Genomic DNA, 14,365 nt, shown 5'->3' on the forward strand with positions numbered 1-14,365 from the left:
GATAAATAAAGTTCTCAGTGGCCCAACAACACCCTGTTGGCAGTCACTTATTTATGTTCAGCTGAAGACGACCCTCCTGGCTCTCCCCAAGACAAACTCCCACACAAGGTGAATGACTCAGCTCTGTATTTACGGTCTGCACACCTAACGCAGTCCCGCGAGGGGGCACTACAGGCATGGCAATAAATTACGGGGAGGATGGGGGACTGTAACCCCCCTCAATAAATCAAAACCGGCTAATACAACCCCCACCACCACCACCACCACCACCCTCCAATAATCGTGTTTCCCCCTAAATTGGTGGGGGGGCATCAATAATGTAATAAACCCAGCTAACAAATGACTGTCATGTAGGCAAGTGGGTGAGCGGAGAAGCAGGTGAGCAGAGCCGGAAATATGGACAGACGGGGTTTATTAAGGGCAGACTGGCGACGAACACCAAGGAACAGCACATAACAATACATGACACCACAATGACTGATCTGGGGAAGACTGACTGAGACTTGGACTAAATACACAAGACTAGGCAAAAGGAACAGGCAACAGGTGAGTACAATCAGGGATTAACACGAGGTGACAAGGTGGGCGTGGCACACACGAGGATCGGATGGAGCTGGGCGTGACAGAACCCCCCCCCCCCGACGCCGAGGACCTGCACCGAGGCACCGGGGGAAGGCCCAGAGGCGAATGCCGAGCCGACGGCGCAGGCCCCGCAGGCAGCCACCTAGCCACAACCAGGGGCCGAACGGGCGAGCCAGGGGGCAGGGCGGGTGGGACCCGGGCACGACGCCTGTGTCCCTGTCCCTTACGGGACACTGATAGGCGGGGTCCCGAGTGGTGTTGGTCCCGGCAGGGCAAGGGAGCGGGAGTCCATAGGGAGGTCCCCGAGGACAAAGGAGCTGGGCGCTGGTTGTCCGGGTCCTCCTCAGGAACTGGGACTAGTGCTGGGGGGTCAGGAGTCTTTTCTCCATGGGAGGTGGCCGGCGAGGACGTGGGTGGGGTGGCTGCAGGTGGTGCCGCCTCATACACAGACGAGCAGGGCTGGACAGATGAGCAGGGCAGGACTGGCAGGACGGACAGGACTGACAAGCAGGGCAGGACGGGCTGGATGGGTTGGACGGGCAGGACGGGCTGTGCCACGGGCAGGACGGGCGGTGCCGCGGCTGGCACCTCGGGCGTGTGGCCAGCAGGGGGCGCCTTGGCTGGCACCTCGGGCGTGCGGCCAGCAGGGGGTGCCTCGGCAGGCACCGCCGACACGTGGCCAGCAGGGGGCGCCTCGGCAGGCGCCGCCGACACGTGGCCAGCAGGGGGCGCCTCAGCAGGCACCACCGACAGTGCCGCGGGCAGAGCGTCGTCTGGGGCTCCTTCCCTTTTTCCCCTGCGCCTCTTCTTTCGCTGGCCCAGACAGGTAGGTTGAGGCGGGGTTGCCTCTGTAGGGGCGAGCGGCTGGAGCCGCTTCTCCTTCACCTTGTCGACAAGCTGCTGCAGGAGGGAGCGCACTTCCGCCATAGCGGGCGCTAGTGTTGTAGTCAAGACCGCCTGAACCGAGACCAAGACATTGCCGAGACCGGAGGGTATCAAGACCAAGACACTGCAGAGACTTGAGGGTACCAAGACCAAGTCCAAGACCAAGACTAAGACACACTAAGGCGAGACCAAGACTGGTCGAGACCAAGACCAAGACCGAAAACAGACTAGAGCTAGAATCGACATCACATTACTCAGATCAACTGTAGAGAAAAAAGGTATTGCTGTAAAGTGTCATTACTCGTTAAATCAAATTCATGTTATCTTTTCAATTATATTGTCCATATGTCCATATGTCTGTCATTTAAAATCTCCCAGATTTGTCATAGTTACGAGGCCTGATGGAAAATAATATTATCAGCAATCCTCTCCTATAACCATTTTATCAGACCTCGTCAAGGGAAAGAGATGGGATGTACCAGAAAGATGTGTAACCCACATGATAGTGGATCACATGAAAGAAAGTGTTAAAACGGTTAGTATTTAAATAGTTAAAAATAGTAATATTAAAAAAAATATATTACAAATAGGAAGTTTTTGAAAGGAAAAAAAAATCAATTCATGTGCTGTTTTGCTTTTATTTTGCCAAAGAGTCCATTTGGAAATTTATTGGAAAGCAGAGTTACATGAGGCTCAACCAATCAGAAAAATGTGCACGCTAAGTAGTCCAGCCCACCTGCTGCTGGGAGGAAGTTTGGGCGTGCTAGCGGGAAAAAAGTTTTGAGACGAGAGCGAGACCTTGGCGTTGGAAAAAAACTGGAGCTTAATAACGACGAACATTAATAAAAGTACGGAAATATTTACAGCATTTCCATAAGTTGACGATTCGGTTGCGAGTTTGGACGGATTTTGTAGGCTTCATGTAACGCTGCTTACATCTTTAAATTTTGTGGATGCATTTGCCACGGCCATTTTTCGGCATGTATTCACTCATACGGAGATCGGTAAGCTTTATTTTCTTTGTATGTTGTAAAAGGAGATTTTAGGTTTAATGTTGTACTTTAAAATTGAAAATTGCATTGTTGAGGTTTTGATGGTAGCCATCTTAAATGTAATAACTTGAAACGAACGGAAAAAAAGTTAATTCTGTTTATTATGTAATGTCGAGAGGATTGTTGTAAAAGCTTTATTACATGACGTTTGTAATGGAGAGAGATACTGTTGCATGTATTTTGGGTATGTAAGTGATTTTTGTGTTTTTGATTAGTTGAATTAATGCGGTCAAAGTTGTGGACATGTGATGCTACTTTGTATAACTGCGTACGTTGATGGTGCATTTCTTCTGCGTATTCTACTGGCCATGTCTGTTGGCAGGTCAGGTTTTTTTGATTGGGCTGATGTCCTGCCTCTGGACTGTGACGTTTGATGGCGAGCCTTCCCACTCGGACCCCTTTGAAGGAGTGATTTTTGCCTGAATTAACTGGACAGACCCTGTTGCACTCTCCAGTGTGGTAGGCCCAGCTTGTGTCACCACAACAGCTCTTCAGCAGCTCCACACACACACACATACACATTCATTCACTCACAATCAAAAGAATATTATTTTTTTTGAGACTCTGAACTGGACTTGAACTTGATTTAGCATAAAACCTTATTTTCCTGAATTGCATATTTTATTTTATTTTTATTATTATTATTTGCTGATAATTTGCACCAGAAGTTTTCTTTGAGAGGAAAATTTTAAATTTTGAAAAGAGGTTGTTTTATACCAATATTGAAATATTGCTGTTGTTAAGTTTGTAAATTAACTTTTTGGGTCAATAACTACTCATTCATTTGTCTGTTTATTTATCTCTCTTTTCCTCTTTCTACAATTTCCTATTAGATATTAAAAAGGGTTCTTGTTAAAGTCTGGCTTCTGATGTCTAATTTGAACGCTCCTTGTGCTCCAGCAGCTGAACCTACTGGCCCATCCTCCAACTTCTTCCCTTGATTTAAGCTTATTGTTTGTACCCTTGAGAGTTGGGTGTTACAAGTATAATTTGGCGAGCCAGCCAGGAGCACATTGAGGGTTTAAATGTGAGACTCAGTTTTCCTTGAAGTGACATTACCAGCTGTTACATATTAAGTCCAGCAAAATGGAAATTGTAAGGCAAGAATCAGTTAAGATTCCCAATTCTGTAGTTGTTAGTGGGCTATCAGATGCAGACAGTGACGAGGAAGTATCCGAGTATCTTCAAAAATATGGTTCAATTAACCGTTATCTACGTATAGATGATCCTAGTTCAGATTTCCACAAACACATGATAGTTGAATTTGCATTTGGCACTGCCATGCAAAGGTTAGAGCCCTTATTGCCCCTTAAGCTTTATAGCTCCACTCAAACTGGCATCATGTATGAAATAAAAAGCTTGGGTAGTGTTTACACATTTGAGGCCCGAAGCAGGATTACCAAAACTTATGTTGAACAACTACGTGAAATTGCAAAATTGGGTGGGAATTCTTTGGAGCAAGTGCTAAAAGAAGAACTGGCCAACCTTGTTTCTCCTGTGGCAAGTCAAGATTCCCCTGCAGATCAGAGCCCACTTTCCCCAACATTGTCCTTGGACCAGGGGAATGTTTCATCTCCTTTGCACCTGCACTCTGGGGAACCTTCTGTCCCCACCGCTTTTGAATCTTCGAATGATGCAGTTCAGCCCTCTAGCCCCTCGATTCCCAATAAAAACCTGATCGATCTCACCCCATCTACCACTCCTCCAGTTATGCCTAGTGGCACAACCCAGCCCACAATTAATTTAAATCCACCAAACGTTCAGCGAGTTGTGGTGGAACATGTTGTGCGCAGTAGTGAGAGTTTGCCCCATTTTACCACCCCAGGTAGGCTTAGAGCTTTCTCAGGGAAAACTCCACGGCCCAATAATGAAGCAGACTATGACACATGGCGCACTAGCGTGGAGGTTCTCATGAAAGATCCTTCTGTTTCTGATTTGCACTGCACGCATCGTATACTTGACAGTCTTCTTCCTCCTGCGGCTGAAATGACTAAGCATTTGGGCCCACATGCTAGCCCTTCCGCCTATCTCAAACTGCTTGATTCTGCCTATGGAATGGTTGAAGAGGGCGATGAACTATATGCCAGGTTCATGAGCACATTTCAGAATGAAGGGGAGAAGCCATCTGTTTTTCTACAAAGATTGCATGTTGCACTGAGCACAGCGATGAGGCGTGGTGGTGTATCCCCATATGAGTTTGACCCGCGTCTCTTAAAACAGTTCTGCCGGGGTTGCTGGGAGAATGCTTTGATAGTTGATCTCCAGCTAGAGCAAAGGAAGAAAAGTCCCCCATCCTTCGCTGAGCTATTATTGTTGCTAAGGACAGAGGAGGACAAACAGGCTTCGAAAATGAGTCGAATGAAACAGCATTTGAGCAACACCAAGTCTACCCATAATGCTGGTAAACAGCGTGTCATGTCTCACGTACAAACAGCACAAGCTGCAGCAGAGATGGATCATGGCACTGAGTTTGAGGATCTAAGGAAACAAGTGGCTGACCTTAGTGCTCAGCTTAACAGCCTAAGGGCGGCAAGTCACAAACCAAGACCCACTAAGCAACAAAGAGCAGAATCTCTCGCTTCCAGTGTCCAAGCTGAGGCCCATGTAGTTAAAAACAGGATAGTGACTCGGCAGAATCCTGAGACAAAGCCGAGCGGCAAACCACGTCCTTGGTATTGTTTTCGGTGTGGAGAAGATGGGCACATTGCCTCGTCTTGTGATAATGAGCCAAATCCTTCCCTTGTGATAATTAAGAGAAAACAGCTGAGAGAGAGACAGGCTACCTGGGAAGCCTCTGTTGCTCGTGGGGATGAGAAACATTTAAACTGATATCTGCTTCCATAGTGGGACGTATGGGAGTGACATCTGAAAAGTTTAGTCCCAAATCTGAGAGACCTGCCTTAAGGAGAGCCCACCCAAAGAGGTTATCGATTCGACTTCCTCAGGGGCTCGTGGGAGCTAAAACCACCGCACAAGTAACAATTGAGGGAAAAGGCACTAGTTGCCTTTTAGATACAGGGTCGCAGGTGACAACTGTACCCCAATCCTTTTATGAGCAGCACCTTGCACATCTGGCTATTCATCCACTAAATGACTTTCTTGATGTGGAGGGTGCTAATGGCCAGTTGGTTCCCTATTTAGGATACATCAAGCTCTCTATTACTTTCCCTAAAGACTTTGTAGGGTCCAAAATCGAAATCCCCACTTTGGCTCTGGTTATTCCCCACCTCCGTTCAGCAACACATGAACAGGTGCTTATTGGCACTAATACTCTTGACGTCCTTTATACTCATTTCCAGCCTTTTTCCACCTTCCAGCCATCTTTCTATGGCTATAGAGCTGTCCTTAAAATCCTTGAAACACGCCAAAGGAGCACCAGCAGCCGTACCCTGGGGTGGGCCAGAATGATTGGAAAAATGCCTGAGATGGTCCCTGCAGGACAGACAGTTGTTTTGACAGGCTTAGTTAATGTCCCAAATGCTCATTCTGGGAAGTATGGCATTGTTGAGCAGCCATTAGTGTCTACCCTACCAAATGGTCTGCTGGTCCCTGCTAGCTTAGTCAGCTTGCCAAATCGAAGGCCTTGGCATTTATCGGTTATGTTGAAAAATGAGACCGAACATGATATTGTTATTCCGCCCAAGACAGTATTAGCAGATGTCAATGCTGTAGTGCGAGTACTAAACAAAGAGCACCTGATGAGAGAGCAACTCTCTGCTGGGATGCAAATGGAAACCCTTCAACCTACAAACTTGAGTTTTGATTTTGGAGACTCTCCCCTACCAACCAAATGGAAAGAACGTGTGACAAACATGTTGAATTCCATGCCTGAGGTCTTTTCCCATCATGACCTAGATTTTGGTCACACGAACAAGGTCAAACATCATATTCGGCTTAGTGACGAGACACCCTTCAAGTACAGAGCACGTCCAATACATCCTTGCGATGTCGATGCTGTGAGAAAGCACTTACAAGAGCTTCTTGACTCCGGGATTATAAGGGAGTCTGAGTCCCCCTTTGCTTCTCCTATCGTGGTTGTTAGGAAGAAGGATGGTTCTGTTCGTCTATGCATAGACTTTAGGAAGCTAAACCTCCAAACTATCAAAGACGCATATGCCCTCCCAAGGCTTGAAGAGACATTCTCTGCTCTCGTAGGGTCAAGATGGTTTTCTGTTCTAGATCTAAAATCAGGGTACTACCAGATTGAGATGGAGGAATCTGACAAACCCAAGACAGCTTTCGTGTGTCCACTAGGCTTTTGGGAATTTAACAGGATGCCACAGGGGATCACAAATGCGCCCTCGACCTTTCAGCGACTCATGGAGAAGTGTGTGGGCGAGATGAATCTAAGAGAGGTTTTGGTATTCATTGATGATCTGATTATCTTTTCCTCGTCCTTGGAGGAACATGAGGTGCGGTTGAAGCGTGTCTTGGAACGATTGAGGGACTACGGACTGAAGCTGGCACCAGAAAAATGTAAATTTTTCCAAACCAGTGTGAGATACCTTGGCCACATAGTCTCAGAAAGGGGTGTAGAAACCGATCCAGAGAAAGTTAAGGCCCTAAAGACTTGGCCTATTCCTACCAACTTGAAAGAACTCCGGTCCTTTTTAGGTTTTGCCGGATATTATAGAAGGTTCATTCAGGGGTACTCCCACATCATCAAGCCGCTTAATGAACTTACTTCTGGTTATCCACCTCTTAGAAAGGGAAATAAAAAGCCTAAACAAGCTACTAGGACAGGGTACTACAATCCGAAAGAGCTCTTTGGGCAGAGGTGGACATCCAAGTGTCAGGAAGCGTTTGACTCGATAATTGAAAAGCTGACTTCAGCTCCTGTGTTGGGTTTTGCAGACCCCCAGCTCCCATACATTCTGCATACGGATGCCAGTACGGTTGGGTTGGGGGCTGCATTGTACCAAATTCAAGATAGTCAACCAAGAGCCATAGCTTTTGCCAGCAGAGGTCTTTCAAAGAGCGAAAGGAAGTACCCTGCCCATAAGCTTGAGTTCCTTGCCCTTAAATGGGCAGTTACTGAAAAATTCTCTGACTACTTGTATGGCACAGCCTTCACAGTAGTGACTGACAGCAATCCGTTGACCTACCTCCTTACATCTGCAAAGCTTGATGCAACCGGTTATAGGTGGCTTTCTAGTCTTTCCACTTATTCGTTCCAACTCCAGTACCGAGCTGGAAGGAGTAACTTGGATGCTGACGCACTATCTCGCCGGCCTCATGGTCCACCAGAAGATGATCATGCATCTAAGAAAGAAAGTGAAAGGATTCGACAATTTGCTCTTCACCACCTGAGCGATGTTGAAGCCTCACACACTGTTCCTCAGGATGTGATTCAGGCCATATGTGACCGGCACCTCACCAACATCCTCAAAGACTCAAATGCTGAAACCCTCAGCCCTGGGTTGACGCTAGTTGAATCCCTTGCACATCAGTCCACAGCCATTCCAGGCTGTTTCCAGGAAGAACAAGCAGGTGGATTTCCCCTTATCCCTTCGTTTTCTGAAGAGGAACTAAGAGATCAACAGAGATCTGACCCTGTAATCAATGCAGTAATTGATCAAATAGAGACTGGTCAGTCCCCATCGTCCAGCCTCAGAGAAGAGTTGCCAGAGTTACCTTTACTCTTGCGTGAGCTTAACCGCCTACAGTTGCGGAAGGGAGTACTTTATCGACGACGGCAAAATGGACCCAATGTCACATTTCAACTTGTGCTCCCTGAAAAGCTAAGAGCAATAGCGTTTCAGAGCCTCCACCACGATATGGGTCACATGGGAGTCGAGCGAACGGTGGATTTAATAAGGTCAAGGTTTTATTGGCCAAAATTGTTCGCAACAATAGAAAGACTGATCAAAACCTGTGAGCGTTGCGTTCGTCGTAAGACTCCGCCTGAAAGGGCTGCTCCACTGATGAACATCAAGACTTGCAGGCCACTCGAACTTGTGTGCATGGATTTCTTATCCTTAGAGCCAGATCGCTCCAACACAAAGGACGTATTGGTCATTACTGACCACTTTACGAAGTATGCAGTGGCCCTGCCGACTCCCAACCAGCGAGCACGTACTGTAGCCAAATGCCTTTGGGAACACTTCATAGTACACTATGGGTTCCCAGAGAGACTTCACAGTGATCAAGGCCCTGACTTTGAGTCAAAGACCATTAAGGAGCTCTGTGACATCACTGGCATAAAAAAGGTGCGTACAACCCCTTACCATCCTAGAGGGAATCCGGTTGAAAGATTTAATCGAACTCTTCTCCAAATGCTTGGAACACTAAGTCAGCCTGATAAACTCCACTGGAAAGATTTTGTGAAGCCTCTTGTGCATGCTTACAATTGCACAAAAAATGATGTGACCGGGTTCTCCCCTTATGAATTGATGTTTGGCAGGCAACCAAGACTCCCGGTTGATTTAGCTTTTGGGCTTCCGGTTGATACCAACACGCAGTCCCACTCTCAGTATGTTAGTGACTTAAAACATCGTTTGGAAGAGAGTTACAAAATCGCCACTGCTAATGCGAAAAAGAATGCTGATCGCAATAAGATTCGGTTTGATAAACGAGTTGTGGACTCAACCATAGAAGAAGGTGACAGAGTTCTTGTCCGCAATGTTAAGCTGAGAGGAAGGCACAAGTTGGCAAATAAGTGGGAGGATGATGTCTATGTTGTTCTTAGACGAGTCGGTGACATGCCTGTTTATACTGTTAAGCCCGAGGCCAAGGATGGGCCTGTGCGAACCCTACACCGTGACCTGCTTCTTCCTTGTGGATTCCTCTCAGCAACTACGACAACTGGGCCGGTCAAACACCTTTCAGTCAGGAAACCAAGGACAAGACGGTGCCCCTTCAGTGAGGGTGAAGAGGAAGATAATTCAGATTCGGAGAATCCTATTTGGATACCCCCTCCTGTACGGACACCATCTGATGTATTCATCACAGTCCATGATATCCATAGGTCGAAAAATGCTCTAGACAAGATAGATGTGTCAACTGCTCCCGTTCCTTCTGACCCTCAGGCAGTAGGAGATGGAGGAGAGCTATTAATGCAGAATATGCCTGATACGGACACCCCACCTGAATGTGACGCTCTACTTGAACATGACACCCCACCTGAATGTGACAACCAACCTGATAATGATAATCAACCTGATGTTGACAGTTTTCCGGATCCAGTCCCATTGCTTGAATGTGATTTACCAGATAATGTCCCTGTTGATACAGATATGCAACTGCGTGAAGAACAGTCGCCTAGTGTGGATGAGACACGTCTATTGTTAGGTGTAGATGTTCAGACCAACAAAGTATCTGAAGATCAAGTGGTCACTGAACAGCCTAAAAGAGTACAGGATCAGAGTGATAGACCCCAAGATACAGAAATCACTCTTCGTCGCTCTCTTAGACAGCATGAAAAGCCTGAGAGACTTCAGTATTCAAGGCTAGGTAGTCCTATGTTAATGGTGGTGAATGCCCTCTTTCAAGGCCTTAGTGAGGCTTTTGTTAATTCCCTTCATGGATTGGAGGATGTAGATCATAGTCATGGTAGGGACATGGGAACAGTGTAAGTAATTTAGTAATAATTTAGTTGATACTGTGCAGATGCCCAGGGACGGGCATATAGTCAAGAGGGGAGGGTGTAACCCACATGATAGTGGATCACATGAAAGAAAGTGTTAAAACGGTTAGTATTTAAATAGTTAAAAATAGTAATATTAAAAAAAATATATTACAAATAGGAAGTTTTTGAAAGGAAAAAAAAATCAATTCATGTGCTGTTTTGCTTTTATTTTGCCAAAGAGTCCATTTGGAAATTTATTGGAAAGCAGAGTTACATGAGGCTCAACCAATCAGAAAAATGTGCACGCTAAGTAGTCCAGCCCACCTGCTGCTGGGAGGAAGTTTGGGCGTGCTAGCGGGAAAAAAGTTTTGAGACGAGAGCGAGACCTTGGCGTTGGAAAAAAACTGGAGCTTAATAACGACGAACATTAATAAAAGTACGGAAATATTTACAGCATTTCCATAAGTTGACGATTCGGTTGCGAGTTTGGACGGATTTTGTAGGCTTCATGTAACGCTGCTTACATCTTTAAATTTTGTGGATGCATTTGCCACGGCCATTTTTCGGCATGTATTCACTCATACGGAGATCGGTAAGCTTTATTTTCTTTATATGTTGTAAAAGGAGATTTTAGGTTTAATGTTGTACTTTAAAATTGAAAATTGCATTGTTGAGGTTTTGATGGTAGCCATCTTAAATGTAATAACTTGAAACGAACGGAAAAAAAGTTAATTCTGTTTATTATGTAATGTCGAGAGGATTGTTGTAAAAGCTTTATTACATGACGTTTGTAATGGAGAGAGATACTGTTGCATGTATTTTGGGTATGTAAGTGATTTTTGTGTTTTTGATTAGTTGAATTAATGCGGTCAAAGTTGTGGACATGTGATGCTACTTTGTATAACTGCGTACGTTGATGGTGCATTTCTTCTGCGTATTCTACTGGCCATGTCTGTTGGCAGGTCAGGTTTTTTTGATTGGGCTGATGTCCTGCCTCTGGACTGTGACGTTTGATGGCGAGCCTTCCCACTCGGACCCCTTTGAAGGAGTGATTTTTGCCTGAATTAACTGGACAGACCCTGTTGCACTCTCCAGTGTGGTAGGCCCAGCTTGTGTCACCACAACAGCTCTTCAGCAGCTCCACACACACACACATACACATTCATTCACTCACAATCAAAAGAATATTATTTTTTTTGAGACTCTGAACTGGACTTGAACTTGATTTAGCATAAAACCTTATTTTCCTGAATTGCATATTTTATTTTATTTTTATTATTATTATTTGCTGATAATTTGCACCAGAAGTTTTCTTTGAGAGGAAAATTTTAAATTTTGAAAAGAGGTTGTTTTATACCAATATTGAAATATTGCTGTTGTTAAGTTTGTAAATTAACTTTTTGGGTCAATAACTACTCATTCATTTGTCTGTTTATTTATCTCTCTTTTCCTCTTTCTACAATTTCCTATTAGATATTAAAAAGGGTTCTTGTTAAAGTCTGGCTTCTGATGTCTAATTTGAACGCTCCTTGTGCTCCAGCAGCTGAACCTACTGGCCCATCCTCCAACTTCTTCCCTTGATTTAAGCTTATTGTTTGTACCCTTGAGAGTTGGGTGTTACAGATGTTCATATTAAGTCTCTTATACCAGGGAGAGAGGCCTCGGGTAAGCTATGAATACGGCTATGTAATGATCCTCTGCTTTGAATTGAAGAGAATGAGCCTCCAGATTGACTTGCACCTCCAAGACCGTGCTTTCTAATGAGTGTAAAATACCTAATTTAATTGAATTATAACTGTGCTATTGGTGCTGGGCAATAAAACGATCTCGATTTTTTATCGATAAAAAATAAGGACGATCACGATGATACACACAGACTATAAAACTAGATCAACCAAATTTGCTCCGTTTTAGAGAATGTGCTGAGACAGACAAGTCAATGGCCTATCGAGCAGAGGTTTACTGAATGCCAGCACAACAGCCAATCACCAACGACGTTGTAATTTTGCCCATCCTCCCTTAAAGAAGCAATGGGTGCGTTCGACTGCAGCTGACGCAACGTAGAGTGCGATCTGTCGGCGGCTGCAGGGGTGGAGTATAAACTGACTGCAGCCAAGTCGGACAACTTCTACTCCTCGTAGTCTGTGAGACCTGACTGCAATGGCAGCACTGCCAGAAGGGTGTAGATAAATCTATACAAATATCACCTGCATGCCTTCTTCACAGATTGGACGATTGGTATGTCTTTCTGATAGGTATGTCTTTCTGATTGTTATGTCTTTCTGATAGGTATGTCTTTCTGATGGGTATGTATGATGGGTCTTTCTGATGGATATGTCTTTCTGATAGGTATGTCTGATCGGTATGTCTGTCTGATAGGTATGTCTGTCTGATAGGTATGTCTGTCTGATTGGTATGTCTTTCTGATCGGTATGTCTGATGGGTATGTCTTTCTGATGGGTATGTCTTTCTGATCGGTATGTCTGTCTGATTGGTATGTCTTTCTGATAGGTATGATCTATCATACCTATCAGAAAGACATACCCATCAGACAGACATACCAATCAGAAAGACATACCTATCAGAAAGACATACCCATGAGACATGCCCATCAGAAAGACATACCTATCAAACATACCTATCAGAAAGACATACCCATCAGACAGACCAATCAGACATATCCATCAGAAAGACAAACCCATGCGACATGCCCATTAGAAAGACATACCAATCAGGCATACCAATCAGAAAGACATACCTATCAGACAGGCATGCCCATCAGAAAGACATACCTATCAGAAAGACATACCCATCAGACAGACCAATCAGACATATCCATCAGAAAGACAAGGTGGGCGTGGCACACACGAGGATCGGACGGAGCTGGGCATGACAATGACGTCCTTTCTACGTCCTCTGAACGTTGACAAACGTCATGAAAACATTTTTTATTGACGTCATGTGGATGTTATTTTGTAGGGTCCTCGGTACAGGACAGACGTTATTTCCGACGTCCTCACCACATCTTCACAATGTTACCATGCTATTTCAGAAACAGCTATTGTCTTTTGTAGGACATTTCCAAATGATTTATTAATTTATGTATAGATCATACATAAATTCGTAAGCTAGAAAGACTAATTTAAAACATCTTATTAATCAAATAAAAAATATATATATATAAAACAGCATTTTTTAACCATGGCAGAAATGTCTAAACAATTTAAGCAGTTTAACATAAACATACAATTAACCATATATATAAACAAACCTAAATAAAAAGGTTTTATATTTATATATATATATTTTATATAGGTTTGTGTATACACTCACCTAAAGGATTATTAGGAACACCTGTTCAATTTCTCATTAATGCAATTATCTAATCAACCAATCACATGGCAGTTGCTTCAATGCATTTAGGGGTGTGGTCCTGGTCAAGACAATCTCCTGAACTCCAAACTGAATGTCAGAATGGGAAAGAAAGGTGATTTAAGCAATTTTGAGCGTGGCATGGTTGTTGGTGCCAGACGGGCCGGTCTGAGTATTTCACAATCTGCTCAGTTACTGGGATTTTCACGCACAACCATTTCTAGGGTTTACAAAGAATGGTGTGCAAAGGGAAAAACATCCAGTATGCGGCAGTCCTGTGGGCGAAAATGCCTTGTTGATGCTAGAGGTCAGAGGAGAATGGGCCGACTGATTCAAGCTGATAGAAGAGCAACTTTGACTGAAATAACCACTCGTTACAACCGAGGTATGCAGCAAAGTATTTGTGAAGCCAGAACACGCACAACCTTGAGGTGGATGGGCTACAACAGCAGAAGACCCCACCGGGTACCACTCATCTCCACTACAAATAGGAAAAAGAGGCTACAATTTGCACGAGCTCACCAAAATTGGACAGTTGAAGACTGGAAAAATGCTGCCTGGTCTGATGAGTCTCGATTTCTGTTGAGACATTCAAATGGTAGAGTCAGAATTTGGCGTAAACAGAATGAGATCATGGATCCATCATGCCTTGTTACCACTGTGCAGGCTGGTGGTGGTGGTGTAATGGTGTGGGGGATGTTTTCTTGGCACACTTTAGGCCCCTTAGTGCCAATTGGGCATCGTTTAAATGCCACGGCCTACCTGAGCATTGTTTCTGACCATGTCCATCCCTTTATGACCACCATGTACCCATCCTCTGATGGCTACTTCCAGCAGGATAATGCACCATGTCACAAAGCTCGAATCATTTCAAATTGGTTTCTTGAACATGACAATGTGTTCACTG

General features: G+C 44.7%; 1 long non-coding RNA gene across 1 annotated transcript; it reads left to right on the forward strand.

Annotated features, from left to right (window-relative positions):
* Window positions 1-1,989: 1,989 nt before the first annotated feature.
* On the forward strand, window positions 1,990-11,583 carry LOC140592315 (uncharacterized). Its single transcript, XR_011992680.1, has 3 exons — window positions 1,990-2,471; window positions 2,842-10,678; window positions 11,049-11,583. It is a non-coding gene; the product is annotated as an uncharacterized lncRNA (long non-coding RNA).
* Window positions 11,584-14,365: the final 2,782 nt, after the last annotated feature.

This window comes from Paramormyrops kingsleyae, chromosome 8 (genome assembly GCF_048594095.1).
Source record: "Paramormyrops kingsleyae isolate MSU_618 chromosome 8, PKINGS_0.4, whole genome shotgun sequence".
In the NCBI taxonomy this organism is placed as follows: domain Eukaryota; kingdom Metazoa; phylum Chordata; class Actinopteri; order Osteoglossiformes; family Mormyridae; genus Paramormyrops; species Paramormyrops kingsleyae.